The sequence below is a fragment of the Lissotriton helveticus genome, chromosome 1_2, assembly GCF_964261635.1.
Source record: "Lissotriton helveticus chromosome 1_2, aLisHel1.1, whole genome shotgun sequence".
Taxonomy (NCBI): Eukaryota; Metazoa; Chordata; class Amphibia; order Caudata; family Salamandridae; genus Lissotriton; species Lissotriton helveticus.
The window spans coordinates 250540411-250561757 of NC_136058.1; the positions used below are offsets into that span (position 1 = coordinate 250540411).

The following is a 21347-nucleotide window of genomic DNA, read 5'->3' on the forward strand; positions in this document are numbered from 1 at the left end:
GCCTAGAACGGGGACAATTCAATGAATTAACGTGCACACTGTAAAATGTGGCAACGTAGGTTTACATAGGCCTAATATTCGTTGCTTTCACGAAGACTGGAAACTGGCATACTAGAGATGGACACAACTGTAATTGCGTCTTTAATCGATCAGAGGGGAATACATGCATATCGATCATGCACATATAACAAAATATGGGGAACACGTAGGCACATATAACATGGCAAAATTTACTTTTCCACAGTACAAGATGGTAATTCTTCATAGACAACAAAGTTTAGTAGAATTATTTATTCACACGCTATTGCTATATCTAATCACATACGACCCTGTCTTTCAAAAAGTGCTCAGTAACATAGCAAGTGATGAGAAATAGCATTTTCTGTGATACTCGAGGTGAATCATTCTCATGCCTGCTTTCGTTGCCAGACCCGGCAGTATGTCTCATTAGTGAATACATTCAATTTTAGTGACATAAAAGCATTGTTGTATACATTGTCAGAGCAGCCCTTGGCCGGAATAGAGTTGGACAAGGAGAATCCTCAAAAGTGGACTTTCATGAAAAGGGTGCCATTAACAGAGGCTGTTTCTTACCAGAGAACTCTGGCTGTTGCAGTTTCCCGACAGAGAGCAAAGCCCTGAAATATAACCATACCATTTTTTTCCAAATCAATAAATAAATAATTTTATTGGATGTTTTCATGTGCGCTACACTAAACAAAATTGAACAATTTAAACAGAAACTCTAGAAGCATGTTGTAGAAATATCAATACTGTTCTTGAGTGCTCTTGTTTCACTATTGGCACTGTAGTTTGAATTTATGTAAGAGTCACAACTAGAAGTCAAGATGTATGCACATTTTCAAATGGGGAACACTAAGTTGTAAGTTCCCCCAATGGATAACCGAAGTCCTTCGGGCACTAAAATGGAACTAAAACACTCTACACCAGCAAGGTTTTCTACTGCCCGTCATGATGGTCCTTGGATTCCTTGAGGTTGGTTTATGGATACAAGAGGCAATGTCCTTGAGAACAAAAAGCCTTAGTGGTACTGGAAAGTGGGCAGAAGGTGACATCACAACCCTGCTTAGCTAATAATGTCTAGTCGATTTCTGCATTTTCAAAGTTGGTAAATGGCCCAAGTTAAGGGCTGGTACAGAACGCTGGCTTTCCTGGAATAATATAAGGGGTTCTAAAGGAATTATTATTGTTATTGTTATTGTTATTGTTATTTTAATTTTATACCGCGCCTAATCACCTGCAGGTCTCTAAGCGCCAGGAAAAGATGGTACAGGACAACAACATAACAAAGTCAGAGCAAAGAGCAGCGTTCCGGTTATGCTATGCTCAGGCTTCTCCTAAACAATAGCGTTTTTAAGCTCTTTCGGAATCTTAGGAGGTTTCCTTCCTCGCGCAGCCCTCCAGGCAGACTGTTCCACAACTGGGGAACCAGTACTGAGAAGGCTCTCCCTCCCTTCGTTGCTAGCCTATAGCGAGAGCAGGTCAGCAGCTGCGAGTCCGAGGACCGAAGTGATCTCGTCGGACAGTACAGCTGTAGGCGCTCCTTGATATAGGCTGGAGCCTTACCGTAAATTGCCTTATGAGCTGTACACAAGCTCTTAAATTCCACTCTCTCTTTAATTGGAAGCCAATGTAGGCTTTGTAGTAGGGGAGTGGCTCTAGACCTCCTGGGAAGTCTAAAGATCAAACGGGCAGCATCATTCATCAAAACCTGGAGCCTGTTGGTAAGGGTTTTCGGTAAGCCAAGATAGAGAGCATTTCCGTAGTCGATTCTGGAAATGATGGTGGCAGCCACTATTGATCGCATCATGGACTCTGAGAGGATAGGGGATAGCTTCCGCAGTTGCCGAATGATATTAATACAGCTGCCTACCACCGATGCGATCTGAGCAGCCATCGACAGGTCGGCATCCAGTTTAATCCCTAAGCTTTTCACAGCCAGGCTTGGTTTTGGGGCAGGGCCCAACTCCATAGGCCAGTAAAGGTCACTCCAAGGTGAAGAAGTGGATGGGATAACCAAGATCTCAGTTTTGTCAGGATTGACTTTTAAAAGGTTATCCGTCATCCATTGCACCGTGAACCTCAGGATGTTCTGGGATTGGAGTTGTGCCTCCGTGGTGTCATTTATACTTAGCAGTAGCTGCGTGTCATCAGCGTAGTTAAAAACTACTGTATTATCTATTACTAACTGTATTATCTGTTATAGCTAGGCTGATCCAGTATGAATTTTGTCCAGTGTGCTAATTCGGGGATGTGATCAGTGTGTGCTGTATTAACAAGCATTAAGGAGCCAGTAGTGGAATGACATATAGGGGTCTGTTAGAACCGGGGTCTCTAGTTGGCAGGGGTATGTACCCTAGTCCAAGAAGGGACCACCGCTTCCGACCTGGTAGCTTGGCGCAGAGCAGTAAAGGCGGAACTTCAGAGGTAATGTGTAAAGTACTTGTGCAACACACAACGGCGACGACACAGTAAAAACACTCACAAAAGGAACACCACACCAGTTTTGTATAAGAATAAGAATTTCTTTATCTAAAAATTATGCGAGAACCAAAAGCAGGTGAATCCAGCTCCAGCCAAGATCAATAATAAAAAGGATTCCAGTTTCCAAGCAAGATCAATAATCAATAAGAATGAATCCAGTTCCCAGGCCTGATCGATAATAAAAAGGATTCCAGTTTCCAAGCAAGATCAATAATCAATAAGAATGAATCCAGTTCCCAGGCCTGATCAAATCACCAAAAGCTCATGTGTGCCAAGGGCTCCTGCTGGTAATGTCTTTCTCACAGTGTCCTTGGATGGCAAAAGTTCACTTGAGGTAGGTTCTTATGGTCAAAATTCACTGGGGGAAGGTTCTTAGGCCAAAATTCCCTTGTAGCATAATAAGTGTGCCTCTCATAGAAATGATGCTCCCAGCATAGGAAGTGCGGCTGCCCAGGCGCTGCTGGTAATGCTAAAAAATGCCCAAGTGCCAATTACCAAGTAATTATGCCCCCGTAGGCCGGTCAGTGAAGGACGGTTCCCAGCCAAGCACAAAGCTCACACTCCAGGTACCCGGCCAACCCGCACCCCGCCCCCTCGCAGCAGCCTGGTTGCATTGAGGCGTTACCTGGGGTGGTGGTTGCGGGCGTGGGTGCGAGGCTCCTCTCCCCCTGGGGCCTCGGGCTCAGCAGGCGCTGCACGCGTGGGGGTCACGGCCACACAGCACTCCTTTAGCACAACGCTTAACAGTGCCTCCAAGTCCGGGGCAATGACGGAGCCTCCTGCCACACAGCGCTTCGCTTCTCAGCGCTACACAGCGCGCTCCGGTCCCAGTGGCGGTGACCTCAGGGCCAGTTTCAGTCGGCTTGCGCCAGAAGCAGAGGCAATCACAGAGCCCTCGGGAGGATCACGGGGCAAGCAGTGCTGAGGGCAGGCCCAGCGTTGCAGCGCAAATCTTGAGTGTTGTTGCTGTTCCAAAGGGCAGTCTTTAAAACGCTGTGGTCCAAGGACAGGTAGTTTCCTTTAGCTTAAAAAGGGTGCAGTCCCAAAAAGGCAATCTTTAAAAGGTTGAAGACTCTTTAAAATGTGGTTCAAAGAAAAGTAGTTCCTTTGGGATGTTGTGGAGACACTCTGGTGGTGGTGTTGCAGTCTCCCATGCAGGGCAGGATCAGCAGACAGTAGGGCAGCTCAGCAGGTTGTGGGGCAGCAGTTCCTTGGAGCAGTCAGCCTCCTTCCCAGTGGCAATCCTCTTGCGCAGCAGTCCTCACTCCAGCAGGGATTCTTCCAGGTCCAGCAGTGTAACAAGAATGTGAGGCCAGGACCCTCCCTTATATATCTTTTTAGTCTAGAAAGCGGTGGAAGTCTCTGGAAGGGTCTGGGGGGCAGGGGCTTCTGGAAGAGTCCAGGGAGTTCTGGTATGCTCCCTGCCTTCCCTGACCTAGCTGTCACAGTGACGAGAGACAGGCCGTTAAGGCTACAGTGGGCAGCCCATCACAGCTCATCCCAGGGAAGAAGGTGTGAATCACTACTCCCACCTCCCAACCCAGGCAGGCTATCAGTATGCAGAGGGGAGGGGGGAGTCTGCAGCCTTATCTGAGTGTAGGCAGGAAAAAGTCCCCTTTATAAAAGTGGGATCCCTAGCGTAGTAATGCCCAAACCCTATATATCATTGGAAAGGGTTCCCCGCCCCGAGTCCAACAAGACCAAACATGATAGACTTATTAGGTCCCTGTCAGAAGTTAGTCCATAAGGGGAGGTTCCCAATGTTAGCCTATGGAGGAGTGCGCCTTACTGCGGTAGCAGTGGCTTGTGGCTCATATGCCAGCCTCACAAGGTTTTAGGGGAGAGCACCTGCACCTCAGCACTGTTTAGCAATGGTGAGGCGCCCAGAGTCCTAAGTCCAACAAAATATAGGATAAAAATGGGAGGCAAAAAGGGCAAAAATGTAGGGAAGACCACCCTAAGGCTGACAGGTCTAACACGTGTCCCCCCCAGCTGAAAGTGGGGAGAACTACCCAACCTCTAGGGAGTTCTCATCACTAAGGCGGAAAAACCGAGAGAGACCGTCTGCTTTGGCGTGGTCTACTCCGGGTCTGTGTTCCACCCTGAAGTCCATCCCCTGTAGAGAAATGGACCACCTCAACAATTTGGGATTCTCGCCCCTCATTTGCATGAGCCACCTGAGGGGCCGGTGGTCAGTCTGGATCAGGAAGTGGGAGCCAAACAGATATGGCCTCAGCTTCTTTACAGCCCAGACCACCGCGAAGGCTTCTCTCTCTATCGCACTCCACCGCTGTTCTCGGGGGAGCAGCCTCCTGGAGATGAAGGCTACTGGTTGGTCCCTACCCTCCTCATTGAGTTGCGAAAGTACCGCCCCTATGCCATGCTCTGAGGCGTCCGTTTGGACAATGAACTCTTTGGAGAAGTCAGGGGCCCGGAGCACAGGAGCGGTGCACATGGCCTGCTTTAGAGAGTCAAAGGCTTTTTGGCAAGCCTCTGTCCAGATCACTTCCTAGGGTATTTCTTAGAGGTTAGCTCAGTCAAGGGGGCCACAATGGTGCCATAGCCCTTGACAAATCTGCGGTAGTAACCTGTGAGGCCCAGGAATGCCCTGACCTCAGTCTGTGTTTTGGGAGGCTCCCAGGCCAGGATGGTTTCTATCTTGGCCTGTAGGGGCTGCACCTTGCCCCCGCCTACCAAGTGTCCTAGGTAGACTACCGACCCCTGCCCTATCTGGCATTTGCTAGCTTTGATAGTCAGGCCTGCCTGCTGCAGAGCCTGAAGCACTTCCTGGAGGTGACCCAAATGGTCCTCCCAGCTGCTAGAAGACAGCTATGTCGTCCAGGTAGGCAGCAGAGAAGGCCTCTAAACCGGAGAGGACCCGGTTCACCAGCCGCTGGAAGGTGGCAGGAGCGTTTTTCAATCCAAAGGGCATCACTCTGAACTGGTAGTGGCCCTCTGGGGTGGAAAAGGCGGACCTCTCTTTAGCTCCATCTTTTAGGGCGATCTGCCAGTACCCCGACGTGAGGTCAAAGGTACTTAGGTATCGGGCAGCCCCCAACCTGTCAATGAGCTCATCCGCCCTCAGTATAGGATGAGCGTCAGTCTTGGTCACAGAGTTCGTCCCCTGTAATCCACACAGAACCTAAGTTCGGGTGTGGTGCCCGGTGGGGCAGCTTTTGGTACCAGAACCACCGGACTGGACCAAGGGCTGTTGGAGGGCTCTATCACCCCCAATTCCAGCATCTTAGTGACCTCACTCTGGATGCTGGCCTTCACCTTATCCGACAACCTGTAAGACTTGGACTTGACAGGGGGGCTGTCTCCTGTGTCCACATCATGGGTACACAGGTGGGTAATCCCAGGGATAAGGGAAAACACTGAGGCGAACTGCCCCAGGACCTGGCGACAGTCCCTCTGTTGCTCAGGAGTCAAGGATGGGGAGAGGACCACTCCCTCCACCGATCCATCCTTCTCTTTGGAAGCAAAGAGGTCCCGGAGAGGTTCTTTCCTCTTCCTCGGCCCCATCAGTCACCATCAGTAAGGTGAGCTCAGACCTCTCATGGTGGGGTTTGAGGCGGTTGGCATGTAGCACCCGGTGGGGCTGCCTGGGGGTCTTAAGGTCCACTAGGTAAGTGGCCTTACCCTTCTTTTCCAATATCTCATAAGGGCCAGTCCAGCGATCCTGGAGGGCACTAAGCTCCCCAGGCTCCATGACCCACACCTTCTGTCCAGGTTCCAGCTCCACAGGGTGAGATTTCTGGTCGTACCATTCCTTCATCACCGCCTGGCTGGCCTCTAAGTTGTCAGAAGCTTGCTTCCACAACTTAGCCATTTGGCTGCGGAAGGCCAGCGTGTAGCTCACTACATCTTGGGGGAGCCTCCTTGGAGTCTTCTCCCACCCATCCTTCACTAAACTGAGAGGTCCTCTAACAGGGTAACCGTACAAAAGCTCAAAGGGGCTGAATCCCACTCCTTTCTGCGGTACCTCCCTGTAGGAAAACAACAAACAGGGCAAGAGGATGTCCCACTTTTTCCTCAGGCCCTCAGGCAGACTCCTGATCATGCCCTTTAGGGTCTTGTTAAATCTCTCCACGAGACCATTGGTCTGTGGGTGGTAAGGGGTGGAGAACTTATAAGTAACCCCACACTCTTTCCACATGGCTTGCATGTAGGCAGACATAAAATTGGTACCCCTGTCGGACACCACCTCTTTGGGAAAACCCACTCTTGTAAAAATCCCCATCAGGGCCCGTGCCACTGCAGGTGCAGTGATGGTTCTCAGAGGAATAGCCTCTGGGTACCGGGTGGCGTGGTCCACCAGAACCAGGATAAACCTGTGACCAGAAGAAGTCGGTGGATCCATAGGCCCAACAATGTCGATGCCTACCCTCTCAAAGGGGGTGCTAACGACAGGCAGCGGTTCCAGGGGAGCCTTCAGCTTAGTCCCTGTTTTCCCACTAGCTTGGCAGGTCAGACAGGTCCTGCAGAATGTATCTGAGGAGACCCTCATCTGCGGCCAATAAAAATGTGGGACAAGCCTAGCAAAGGTCTTGTCTTGGCCCAAGTGTCCTGCCAAAGGGATCTCATGGTCCAGTTCCAAAAGAAAGGCCCTGTAGCACTGGGGGACCACTAAGGCCCTTGATGACCCATGCACAGGAGCCTTGGGCTCACTGTAAAGGGGCCCATCCTCCCAGTAAATATGATACTTTGCGGAGGCATTGCCTGCTGCTTGGGCTTCGGCCTGTCGCCTCATGCCCTCAAGGGTGGGGCACACCTTCTGTGCCCGGCAAAACTCCTCCCTGGTGGGCCCTCCTTCCACCTGCCACCCTGCAGGGGTAGGTAGGTCCCCCAAAGGAACAACACCCCCCTCCGTGGACTCCGGTGCGACCTCCTCAGGTGCCCCATCCATCTCACGGGGTGACTGCACCGGGGCGGGCTTCCCACGCCCTCGGGCTCCTCCCTTCTTAGCAGCTGGCTGGGCCATTTTTCTAGGCTCCAGCCCTGGCTGACTCCCTTTCCGGGCAGCCATAGACCGTGTGGTAGCACAAATCCACTCCGGTAACCCCAGCATCTCCACATGCGCTTTGAGCTCTACCTCCTTCCAGGCAGTATGCTCTAGGTCATTCCCTAACAGACAGTCCACTGGCATGGCAGGGCTCACAGCAACTCTTAAAAGGCCTGAAACCCCTCCCCACTCAAATGGAACCTGTGCTATGGGATAGTGACCCCCCCTGTTGTCAGCCATCACAACTGGATGGACTGCATCGGGAATTAGTTGCTCTGGGGACACCAGCTGACTCCTTACCATAGTCATGCTGGCACCTGTGTCCCTCAGGGCCTCCACCCCCCGACCATTGAGGGTGACCCACTGCCTATACTTGGTAGTATTTGAGGGCACTTGGACCTTGGGAACCATCTCACTGTCTCCCAGAGACACTAGGACAAGCCCTGCCCCCTCACTCCCATCATCTAGGGACAGCTCCTCCCCAAGCGCTATACTAGCCACCCCGGGTTTTTACCTCCAGTGGGCTGTGGTGCTCTCTTGCGACACTTGGGATCCCCCTTGTAGTGTCCAAGTTCACCACACTCTTAGCACCGGACAATTCTGGGCTGCTGACCTTTGTCAGGATAAGTGGGCTTCTGGTGGCCAGATTGGGGCTGGGACCCAAACCCTTTCCCTTGTGAATTACTTTGGGGGCCTTTGGAGAACTCTTTCTTTTTGTCTCCCCCCTATTTCCTCTGGTGGGAACCCTGACCACCCCTTTGGGAGTCCCCCCCCAGAACCCTTGTTGGACACCCTGGTACTGACCCAGGTATCCGCCTCCTCCGCAAGCTTCCTAGGATTGGTCAACTTGCGGTCAACCAGGTGTTGGCGCAGCTCTGGAAAACATTTCTCTAGAAGGTGCTCTCTTAAAAACAAGTCATACAACCCTTCATAGTCATGCACATTGCTGCCCCGCACCCAACCATCTAAAGCTTTACTAGCGTAGTCCAGGAATTCTACCCAGTTCTGTGTGGGAAGTTTGTGGCTATTCCTAAACCTCTGCCTATACGTCTCAGGGGTAAGACCGAACCTCTTAAGCAATGCGGCTTTCATGACAGAATAGTTAGTCTGGTCTTCCTTCTCTAGGTAAAGGAGGGTGTCCCTAACATCTGGAGGTAGGTACTTATACAAACCACCCCCCCAATAACTCTCTGGGACCCCATGGGCTCTTAAAGACACCTCATAGGCGGCTAACCACTTATCAATGTTATCCCCCACCTTAAAACTGGCCATCACATCTTTAGGCATAAAGACCCTGGACTCTTGTGAAGCTTCCATAGGTACGCTGCCACCATTTTTGTTGCTGTTGGCCCCTACTTCTAGGGCCCGGATTTCCAGTTCCTTCAGGCTGAGCTCATGGGCAAGTTCTTTTTCCCGCATAGCCAGGGCAAGTTCTTTTTCCCGCATAGCCAGTCGCTTGTTCTCGCGATCCTGCTCCATGGCCCACCTTTCTCTTTCCCGCTCTTTCTCCAGCTTGGCAAGCTCCAACTTGAGCTGTCTCTCCTCCCTCCTGTCCTCCAGGTCCTCTACGGACAGGCTCTTCACTGACACACTACTGCCTGCCCTGGAAGGTACCCTTGTACCTGGTAACAAATTACCATTTCCCGCCAAGTGCAGTAGGTCCACGTTTCCTGTGGCGTCATGCTCTGGTCCTTGCTCGTCCCCATCTCGTTCTGAGTGGGCTGTTACCCATGCTCTCAAAGCTTTCTGAAGCTCTGCCTTCTTGGCGCTTCGCTTGAAGGGCACCCCTTTCTCCTCGCAGAACTCTTTGTGTTGCGCCACTGTGTAGACTTCCAGATTGGCCAGCTCGAATTCCATGTTGCTAGGTGGGGCCTCAGACGTTTGTAGAGAAAACCAATGGGACTTAGGCAAAAGGACTTTTAAAAAGAGCAGCCAGTCAGGGAGAATTTAAAAAAAAATTCAAAAGTGCCAATTGGAGAGGTTAGACAAAAATTCAGTAGAGTCCGGTGTAGGGTTGCGGTGTACACTGCGTCGCTGCGTGGTGTTACACAAGCACAAGTCCTATCCCACCGCTCGATCACCAATGTTAGAACCGGGGTCTCTAGTTGGCAGGGGTATGTACCCTAGTCCAAGAAGGGACCACCGCTTCCGACCTGGTAGCTTGGCGCAGAGCAGTAAAGGCGGAACTTCAGAGGTAATGTGTAAAGTACTTGTGCAACACACAACGGCGACGACACAGTAAAAACACTCACAAAAGGAACACCACACCAGTTTTGTATAAGAATAAGAATTTCTTTATCTAAAAATTATGCGAGAACCAAAAGCAGGTGAATCCAGCTCCAGCCAAGATCAATAATAAAAAGGATTCCAGTTTCCAAGCAAGATCAATAATCAATAAGAATGAATCCAGTTCCCAGGCCTGATCGATAATAAAAAGGATTCCAGTTTCCAAGCAAGATCAATAATCAATAAGAATGAATCCAGTTCCCAGGCCTGATCGAATCACCAAAAGCTCATGTGTGCCAAGGGCTCCTGCTGGTAATGTCTTTCTCACAGTGTCCTTGGATGGCAAAAGTTCACTTGAGGTAGGTTCTTATGGTCAAAATTCACTGGGGGAAGGTTCTTAGGCCAAAGTTCCCTTGTAGCGTAATAAGTGTGCCTCTCATAGAAATGATGCTCCCAGCGTAGGAAGTGCGGCTGCCCAGACGCTGCTGGTAATGCTAAAAAATGCCCAAGTGCCAATTACCAAGTAATTATGCCCCCGTAGGCCGGTCAGTGAAGGACGGTTCCCAGCCAAGCACAAAGCTCACACTCCAGGTACCCGGCCAACCCGCACCCCGCCCCCTCGCAGCAGCCTGGTTGCATTGAGGCGTTACCTGGGGTGGTGGTTGCGGGCGCGGGTGCGAGGCTCCTCTCCCCCTGGGGCCTCGGGCTCAGCAGGCGCTGCACGGGTGGGGGTCACGGCCACACAGCACTCCTTTAGCACAACGCTTAACAGTGCCTCCAAGTCTGGGGCAACGACGGAGCCTCCTGCCACACAGCGCTTCGCTTCTCAGCGCTACACAGCGCGCTCCGGTCCCAGTGGCGGTGACCTCAGGGCCAGTTTCAGTCGGCTTGCGCCAGAAGCAGAGGCAATCACAGAGCCCTCGGGAGGATCACGGGGCAAGCAGTGCTGAGGGCAGGCCCAGCGTTGCAGCGCAAATCTTGAGTGTTGTTGCTGTTCCAAAGGGCAGTCTTTAAAACGCTGTGGTCCAAGGACAGGTAGTTTCCTTTAGCTTAAAAAGGGTGCAGTCCCAAAAAGGCAATCTTTAAAAGGTTGAAGACTCTTTAAAATGTGGTTCAAAGAAAAGTAGTTCCTTTGGGATGTTGTGGAGACACTCTGGTGGTGGTGTAGCAGTCTCCCATGCAGGGCAGGATCAGCAGACAGTAGGGCAGCTCAGCAGGTTGTGGGGCAGCAGTTCCTTGGAGCAGTCAGCCTCCTTCCCAGTGGCAATCCTCTTGTGCAGCAGTCCTCACTCCAGCAGGGATTCTTCCAGGTCCAGCAGTGTAACAAGAATGTGAGGCCAGGACCCTCCCTTATATATCTTTTTAGTCTAGGCTAGAAAGTGGTGGAAGTCTCTGGAAGGGTCTGGGGGGCAGGGGCTTCTGGAAGAGTCCAGGGAGTTCTGGTATGTTCCCTGCCTTCCCTGACCTAGCTGTCACAGTGACGAGAGACAGGCCGTTAAGGCTACAGTGGGCAGCCCATCACAGCTCATCCCAGGGAAGAAGGTGTGAATCACCACTCCCACCTCCCAACCCAGGCAGGCTATCAGTATGCAGAGGGGAGGGGGGAGTCTGCAGCCTAATCTGAGTGTAGGCAGGAAAAAGTCCCCTTTATAAAAGTGGGATCCCTAGCGTAGTAATGCCCAAACCCTATATATCATTGGAAAGGGTTCCCCGCCCCGAGTCCAACAAGACCAAACATGATAGACTTATTAGGTCCCTGTCAGAAGTTAGTCCATAAGGGGAGGTTCCCAATGTTAGCCTAAGGAGGATTAAGCCTTACTGCGGTAGCAGTGGCTTGTGGCTCATATGCCAGCCTCACAAAGTTTTAGGGGAGAGCACCTGCACCTCAGCACTGTTTAGCAGTGGTGAGGCGCCCAGAGTCCTAAGTCCAACAAAATATAGGATAAAAATGGGAGGCAAAAAGGGCAAAAATGTAGGGGAGACCACCCTAAGGCTGACAGGTCTAACACGGTCGATTCCGATCCGGTAAAAAAAAGTCCATTCGAATCGTATCGGGATCCCTCTCCGTATGACTCGTACACACGCCGAACGACCCGACGAGTATGATCCGGACCGGGGCATCGGGACGCGATCCGTACGGTCCACGTCAGGTAAGGGCGATTTGTACGGAAAAGTGCACAATCACATACACACCGTACGGTGCGTACCCCCGTACACCCAGCATACATGGGGTACGGTGCATACCCCCATGATTCCAGGGTACACCCCGTACACCCAGTATACATGGGGTATGGTGCATACCCCCCATGATCGCAGGGGTACGCCCCTTACACCCAGCGTACATGGGGTACAGTGCGTACCCCTGCGATCATGGGGGGTACGCACCGTACACCATGTACGCTGGGTGTACGGGGCGTACCCCTGCAATCATGGTGGGTACGCACCGTACCCCATGAACGCTGGGTGTACGGGGCGTACCCCTGCGATCATGGAGGGTACGCACCGTACCCTGGGGGGCGTTCCGTACCTGTTACGGCGCGAACTCTGCTTTTATGGCTGTTTTCAGCTCCCGTAAAAAAAGGGTTGTACGATGCGTACCCGACACGTATCGTACTTGCTGGGTCGTATAAACCAGCCGCGAGCCGTACAGATCTAGCGTACAGCGGGTTCCGACGGAGACTTGTACGGGGATTCGAGACGTACGGTCTCTGTACGATTCGTACGGGTCCGGCTCCTGGTACGAATCGTACTTCGACGTACGTACGCGGAACTTTGCAGGGTACGATTCATACGGGAAAAACGCTCCGAACAGCTATTCGGAGCGGTTTTTCCTGAATCGGAATCGACCCCATAGTATTCCATGGTAGTGGAATGACATATAGTATTCCATGGCTGGTGGAATACTTCGGAAAATAGCAGCTAACTGCAAACGAGCATGATCTGCTGCCTTTGAAGCAGAATTACTTTTTCTCATCAGTGGATAGTAGACATATGGGGGCATATTATCAAGTCCATTATCGCCGTTTTAGCGGCTGTTTCCAGCCGAAAAGCAGCAATAATTTCATCGCAGTATTATCAAGGACATGCTAACAGGCTTTAGCATGTGTTTCCTTGTGCTAGCACCAGTTTTACTAACGCCTTGCATCGTATCACTAATGAGATGCAAAGCAGGCATTCCTCACATAACTTCCATGGGAATTGGTAGAATTGGGGGTCTCTAGATGGCAGAGGTGGGTACCTTTGACCAAATAGGGACCCTTACTTATAGTCAGGGTAAAGGGATACACACTGTTGATAACCCCTGTTCACCCCCTTGGTAGCTTGGCACGAGCAGACAGGCTTATCCCCAAGGCAATGTGTAAAGCAGTTGCACCAACACCCACAATAATATTATGAAACACCACAGATGGACACCACACAGGTAATTATAAAACATAGATTCTTTATATAAAATTTAGGCAAGACCAAATATCAAAAAGCAAGGCCAACATACACAATAAACTTCTGTTGCAAGTAATGCTGCTTGTGGTGGAAAACGGGACTCCCCGCTAACTCAAGCCCCTGCTGCTTCTTATTTGTGCAAAGGGAACAGGCCCAGCACGCTACCGGTATCTCCTCTCAGGGACTCCCCACCCCGAGTAGGTGATACCCGCTCACCGGCGCCGCTCGCGACAACCCTCTCCCCGCGGTAACTTTATGATCTAAGCTGCAGGCAATTTACCTTAGGCATGCGGGGAAGAAGAAGGACTGCCACTTCATGGGAGCTTCCGGCTGCACAGTTACCCTGGTGTCTCCGGTGCCGATTTCTTTATTCCGGCAAAAGCAGCTCCCTCGAGGGTTACAAGAGGCGGTGTCCTTCACAAGCATTAGGCCAATCCCAGCGTGGCGCTGCAGGCGAAAACCCTGACCATGTGAAACTGCTCTCCTTCCCGGCCGGGCCCAATCGTAGCACGGCTCCTCAGTCGAGCCTCCTGCGATTGGCCAATCACAGCGCGGCCTCTCCGGTGACCTCAGTGGGCCCGGGGCCGATGGCGGTGGGTTTCTCCGGCTGTTCTTTGTCCCGGGCAGCGGCGGTGATTTGTAAACCTGGCGATTCGGGGCGCAGCAGTCCCCCCCACAGGGCGCAGGTTGTAGGCAGGCCACCCATGATGTTACCAGCACATTCGGGGGATTACTAACGTGGGAGGCCACACAGACCTATGGCCGGCGTCAGTAGTGTGCCGATGAACACACCGATTCTCCCAAAATGGGCCAGTGCCTTTAAATATCAGACTGTGAAAGTATTCTCAGGACAAATGCCCTGAAGAAAATTGTCAAGCAGAAAGTTATGTTAGCTTCTGTAACTGCTGATAGATACTAGTTTACTCAAAATTCTCAGTATTCCACTCCTAGGAGCTCCTAGGAGCAGAGATTTTTTTTATTTGTCCCAGATTCCGGAAAGGCAGCTGAGGTGTGTTATTTTTCAGCTTCGAGTAGGTATTGATCCTGGCTGAAATATTGTCATATAAAAAAATTTACTTTTTGTAATAAATGCTAAAGCTTTTCCACTTTAAAAATGAAGTATAACTTTGTCCGCCTACTCTTTTTAAGTGAAAGGAAAATGGTCTGGCACCCACTTTTTTAAGGTATGGTTTTAGATCACGTAGCAAAGCACTCCCCACTTTATGGTCAGTGAATCAGCTTGATATTGTGGTTAGAATAGCTAGATACATTTTGCATATTCAAAAACTGAAATTTTAAAAGCTTGTTTCGTATATTGAATATGGTGCCTATTTAAAGAAATGTGTATTGTATCTGAGTCTGATTATGTAGAGTTTTTTTTTTTAGGTGTGTTGGATTAATTTTAAGCGTAATCAAGTCTGTGCAGTTCAACTGATGAAAGTGTAATGTGTGTTGTTTATCTTTTTGAGACTTTATTGCTATATGTATATCTTCATAAAATTGTAATGCAGATTTGTATCTCTATTTTTTACATGTTATTGTATTGTGTATATATGCTAAGATGTATGATTTGGAAATAAATCTTACTACCACTACAAAAAAGGGAGGGAAACGTCACACATGGATTTTATTTAAGCAGTTGCGAAAATATATCACAACAAATGTAATTCATTGTCTAACATATCTTGTTGAGGTATAGTATAAACTAATACTGTGTAATGTGAATTTAAACTCACTTCTATGAGGTGGTATGTTATTGGTTGACATCGATGTCTGCAGAGCTTAAATTCAGAGAAACATACTAACAAAATACCTAGACCTTCAGAGTCACTCTTGTAACAAAACACAAATCTTGTTATATGAATATCAATTTAGAGGTCAATGGTGTAAAAGACTTTTGTTTTAAAACATGTTTTCTTGTGCTTGATTCCTGTAGGTCTGCAAAAGAGGTCTGGGCACAACATGCTGCTGTGGAGGTACTCACATTTTTTTCTATTCTTATTTAGAATCAAGTCATTAATATAAATGTGGGATACACTTCCACTCCATACACATTACTCGTTTGTTTATATTTGGAATTGTGACACATTTAAAAGTAAAGGGCCTGAATTAGAGTTAAGTCGGATTTGAATCTCATCCAATTTCAGGATCAAATGCGTAATCCAGAGGAACATACACAGAGCCACCACCTCTATGATCTCCTCTGGAATAGGATTTGTTTGGATGAGCTGTCCAGGCCATTCTCACTGTCCCTGTCATCCCCACCCTCACTGCTCCCCATTCTTATTTCATATTACCCCCCTCTTAGATATGCATCACCCATCCTGAGACTGTCCTCATCCTAAACACCAGTGGTGTTTCTGCTGCACACCATATACATAACACCCTGTAACAACAACTAAAAAGGTATTCTAGATATTTAATAGTTCCGATTTTACTCCATAGAAGTGACTGGTAATACCTGTGAACATTAGGACGGCTTCCTCTATAACATATATGATATGCAATCTAGAGGCATATTATCAAGCGTGAGAGATAAGTATCACTGACCCCGCTTAGCCCACATTTTCCTATTGCCGGCTATCGCTGGAACTTATCGCCATGTTAGTGCTGTATTAACAACACTTAGCGCTATGGCGATAAATATTCTAGCGATAGCGGGGATATCGCCATTTTCCATGGAAGAATGCTGGTTTTCTAGTGATGTTCCATGGAAAACAGCGATATCCTTGATGATAGGGCCTGTGGTCTTTGCCAGACAATCCATCTCCCATGTTAGGTATGCCGTAGTCTGGAATTTAACAGACGTTGAATTCCAGTGTTAAGGCCCAGTTAGTGTGAAAAAAATCAGCGTTAAACTGGACGGGGCTTCGTTGTAAATACATCGAAGCACCGTTAGCGATATTTTATAATGTAGTTGTAAGGGGCACGCCTACCTTGCATCTCATTAGCGATGCGAGGCGAGGCGATAGGAAACAAGCGCTAGCCTGTCATTGTTAATAAAGCGATAAAATTATCACCGCTTTTCGCCAGAAAACGGACGCTAAAGCGGCGATAATGTTATCGCCAGCCCTTGATAATATCACCCAAGTCTTTCTAACAACTAGGATTCTCATCAACTGGCACTGGCATATTTATTTAGCACATAGAATACAAGCATAAATCAACTAGCCACTCCTTAAGTTAACCGTTTAGAAAAACTAAAATATCGCTAAAATAATAAACACAGTTATTGGGAGGGGTACGCCAAACAATACAACCACTCTCAATTTGCCCAAGAAGACATTTAAAAATACATAGCTATAGGTTCCTGTCGGACTTGGCCCTTTTGGCAGGTTCACCCCTAAACTTTTTGCTTTTAAACGTGACTTGGTGTTGGTTGTTTTTGGCTTCTGCGCATGTTGTGAGATTGGCCTGCCCTCCCATAGGAATGCATGGGGAATGTGTGTGCCCATGGTAGTTCCTGATGTGCAGGGGCGAGTATGGTATGTGCAAACTCGTGAGATTAAATGCTGAACGATGATGTGCGCAGATTTAATGTATCCGATGTGGAAGTGCCACTTCTAGAAGTTGGCATGTCTGTGTAGTAAATGTGAATTGACTGTCTGGCTTGTGATTGGCTGGAGCTGGCTGGTGTGCCTGGCTCCAGGTGTCAGGATGGGTCTGCCCCGGTGGTGAATGGAGAGATCTGCATGTTGATGGGAGGGAGGAGTGCACCTGGGACCTGAATAGGGCTGGACCTTCCCTCCACAATGCTGGCTCCGCCCCCTGCAGTGTGTCAGATGACCCTAGCCTGTCCTGTGAATGGGGAGAGGGGCTGAGCACAACAAAGTGCTCCAAAACCAGTAGCATCTGGTTTTTCCTTAAAACTGTGCTACCAGACAAAAAGAGCTATGTGTATAAAAAGGGGTTGTTAGGTAATAAATCCATTAAGTTGGGCAATAAATCCTCCAACCCTCCGCAGAGCGACATAAAGCAAATAAACCACAGCTGCCTCCCAAAACACAGGAAATGTTCTTGCACCTTTGTCCGTTTATTGGCATGCCAAGGCAGAATGCAGACGCAGTGTCACGTCTTGGAACAAGCTTCTTCTGCCCCTCATGAATAGTCACAGCAGAATATATAGGGCAGAAAGTGCAGTCATCAGTAAACTCATACAATGTGCCCAAGGCCAAATATGGTTGTACATATACAAATAGAAGTGCCACGCAGGCCCAGAACATAGAGCAATATATGGGCACAAGGGACCAGAAAGCAAGTTTAAGCAAACCTGTAAGATTCAGAGGCTTTCCACAGCTGTTAACCCATGACGTGTCAATGAGGGCACTACAGGTCATGGGGTCAGAAGTTAATAGATTTCTAAGGGGAGGGGTGTTCAGGAGCATGGAGCAAGCAGCTTGGTCAGAGCGGTTAACTCAGAAGGTCTGAGATAGTGTGGAGGAGAATATGGAATTGAGAGATATTTTTCCCCACAATATCCCTCCTTTTTGATAGCAATATCAAATACCATTGTAAGAAAAATATGAATATATACATATGGTAGAAATATCGAAAATGTACTTATCTTTGACTAGCATCACACAGTGTTTAAATAACATGCATATATTGGCGTAGACCCATCCAAGCCGTATTCATTTTTCTACATAGATAAAATTATATACTAATACTTAATGCTTTTATATTATATCTCTATAGCCATTAATTGAAATGTTTCTTTGTGTGCTTTCTCTACATCCTGTTGTATTTGGAGATATTTGTAGGCTAGCTCCTGCTCTGTAGGAGGTAGAATTTTAACTGCGGAAATTGAATGGATGCTTTTAGTACACCATTGCTGTACCATGGAGCAGCAACACTGAAGACAACACAAAAATATCACTATTGTTAAAAAGATACCTAGTAGTGCTAAAAGTAAGTGCTTTAACCATCCTGTTGGTAGCCATGACCATAGCCAGGACCAGTCATCAGAATCTGTAATTTTCCCTGCTCCACGGAATATGTGAACTGCATTCTTAATTTGTGCCACATCCCTTGCTATGTTCCCACTTTTGTTTAAAAAATAACAGCAGGAGGAATTTAATAAAACGCACAGTCCTCCTTGTTGTAGTGTCAGGAGGTCAAGTGCAATCCGATGTTGAATAGTCATGGCAGCTACTGAGTTAATTTCCATCTGCAACTGTTGAAGTGCATCTCTTGTTGCATTGAATGCTACAGCTAGCTCAGCAGACATATTAACTAGAGCCAATTCTAAATCATATACCCCATATCCAGGGATAAATATACGCATTAGTTCAAAGAATAGGCCCCGTCTAGTTTCCAGAATAGGTGCATGTATATCTCTTTTATATCTATGAGCAAAACTCTCCAAATTTAGTGGCTCATGGGCTGCAATGCGTGGCACGACTGAAATGTTTGGTGTAAGGTAAGAAATAGCACACATGCCTTCCCAGTGCCGGGGAAGCACCTTGTATGTTTTAGTGCCACAAACAAAATACATTCCGCCCTGTAACTGTGTGTCTAATGTGTGATATTTACTGAGTGGAAGGCCTACCCCTTCAGGGAAAGTGTTTTGGAATTGATCACACCATTTGTAATCAATCCATGAAGAATTTATAAGCGTAACATTTGCCCATGGTGCCATGTATGAGCAGCGAGCTGACCATAAGGGGTATTCTAATATTTTAGAAATCACATTTGGTGCCCTAGCATGCTTATTCTTTTGCTCAATAAATGGATCATATAGAAGACCATCAGGTGTTACTAACAGTGTCTCTCCATCTACAGTGATGTTCCAGTAATGCAAAGTATAGTTTACTTGTTTTCCTCGTACCTTTGCTGTCCAGTTCCTACTTACTAACTGTCTGTCTTTTATGTTCCAATTCCCTGTGATATTATCAAATTCTAATATGTTAGGACACTTGCTACTTTTTAAATGTCCTAAGTATTGCGAATCTGGGTTATATCCTGAAACATGATGCTTTAAACATACAGGAAATGCTTTTTCCTTGTCTTTGTATTCTACTGTAGGAGATACTTGGTATTGGGCTTGAATATTTGGCAGTATGGTACACCGTGGGTACCATCCAATCTTTCCTTCTCCACAATCCCATGTTACATTGGATATGAGGCATCCTATTCCTTGCGCATAATTTTGTATAGGCACAGGCGTTTCATAAAGGCCAATAGGGTCACTGGGGTGTCTGGATAACTCTCTACAAATCCAGCAATTTTGAAGACCTAAAGCCTGGGCAACTTTCTCATGTACTGCAATGAGGGGATGGTCAGCAGGTTGTTGCAGTACAGGTAGCACACACATAATTATGGTACTCAAAAATATTGTTAGCATAATGCAATGCATTTTCTGGACAGTGGTAAATGTCACTTTCAGAATTTAAAATGTTGTTAGGCAGTGCCTTTCTGTCTCAGTTCCAGGGTACTTTCTGTAAGTGTCAATAATGAAAGTTCTTGTGGTGTGCTGTCATCTGCTTCTCCTCCTGGTCCGTAGTCGTCTTGTTCAGGGGCGGTTTCACGGACCTGCCCTGCGTGCTTCACTCAACAGCATCAGTTGGTGTCACCGTTCCTGGGACACTTGATGAAGGACCCTCAGCGTTGTTGTTAGGAAAGGTCTGGTCTGTCTCCCCCTTGTCCTGTGTTTCGCGCTGCTCCACGTGTGGTCGTTGCTCATCTGTTAAAGGTGACTCTGCCTCAGGCGTTGTTGGTGCAGCTCTGCATCGTGTTCCGTGCAGCCACTCGGGACGTCCCTCCACCTTTAGCGATGTTCTGGTAACCAGGAGCACAACGTGGGGTCCAGTCCACCTAGAAGTAAGAGAAACATTTTTTATTTTTCTCACCATGACCATGTCGCCAGGTTTAAAAGGGTGTGTTTGTTCTAAGGAAGGATGGGGCAAAGCTTCCTTCACCTGGAGATGGTGATGTCTCAATACCACTGATAATTGTACAGCATAGTCAGAAATCTGCTCATCCGTCCACAGCAGTGCTGCTTGGGATGCTGTGAGAGGCAACCTCAACCCCACCGACATAGGCCGCCCCATCAATACCTCATGTGGGGACAAGAGAGTTGTTCTAGATTGTGTTGCTCTTATGGCATGCAGCACCAAAGGCAGCGCCTCTGGCCATTTCAGGCCTGTTGCATCAGTTGTTTTGGCTAATTTATGTTTTATTGTGGAGTTCATTCTCTCCACCTGCCCTGAACTTTGTGGGTGGTATGGGGCATGCAGTTTCCACTCTATTCCCAAACACTCACACATCTTTTCCACAATGGCAGCAACAAATTCACCCCCTCTGTCACTGTTTATGCTCTGGGGGACCCCAAATCGGGGTATTATATCATTCATCAAGCATCGCACAACAGTTGCTGCATCATTCTTCCTAGTGGCAAACGCCTCCACCCATTTTGAAAACTGATCCACACATACCAACAAATATTTGAATCCATTCACTGGGGGCATGTAGGCGAAGTCTATTTGAATGTTGGTAAAGGGACCCTCTGGTACTGGCAAGTGATCATGGGTAGCGGGGGACCGACCTTTAGCATGTTGGGCACAGACAAGACATTGGGAGCAGAATTGCGCAGTAAAAGCTGTTATCCCTGGTGCAAACCATTCTTGTCTAATCAAAGCATTCATCCCTCCTTGAGCCATGTGAGTGGGTCCATGGGCAAGCCTTGTAAGGGGCAGGAACATACTGCGTGGGGCCACAGGCCTCCCATCCTTGTGTACCCACAATCCCTCATCATTTGGCTCACATCCAGCATCACTCCACGCTCTTTCTTCCTCTGGAGGTGCAGACCATTGTGCTTCTTTCACATCAGCTAGCAACAATTGTCTCTGAATCAGCTGTATTTTTGGAATACTTTTTGCCATTGAAGGCACCATCTGTACTGGCTGTAACATGCTCTCTTTTGCTGCTGTGTCAGCCATCGCGTTACCTCTGGCTATCTCAGTATTAGCTCCTGTATGTGCCTCACATTTTATTACTGCTATTCTGTTGGGCAGTAGTATTGCCTGTAGTAAATTCTTTACTAAGGGGCCATTTTGAATGGGGCGTCCTGCTGCTGTAATGAAACCACGATACTGCCACAGCTGGCCAAAATCATGGACAACTCCAAAGGCATAACGTGAATCAGTGTAAATATTAACATCTTTCACCTCAG

The 21347-nt window shown here is 48.3% G+C and overlaps 1 pseudogene across 1 annotated transcript in view; it reads left to right on the plus strand.

The window, feature by feature from the left end:
* Window positions 1-21347, plus strand: part of LOC144800450 (vitamin D3 hydroxylase-associated protein-like) — a 370773-nt pseudogene that overhangs the window by 299321 nt on the left and 50105 nt on the right. The window contains exon 12 of the transcript XR_013604355.1: window positions 15114-15153. The product of XR_013604355.1 is annotated as a vitamin D3 hydroxylase-associated protein-like (transcript). The remainder of the gene's footprint in view (window positions 1-15113; window positions 15154-21347) is intronic.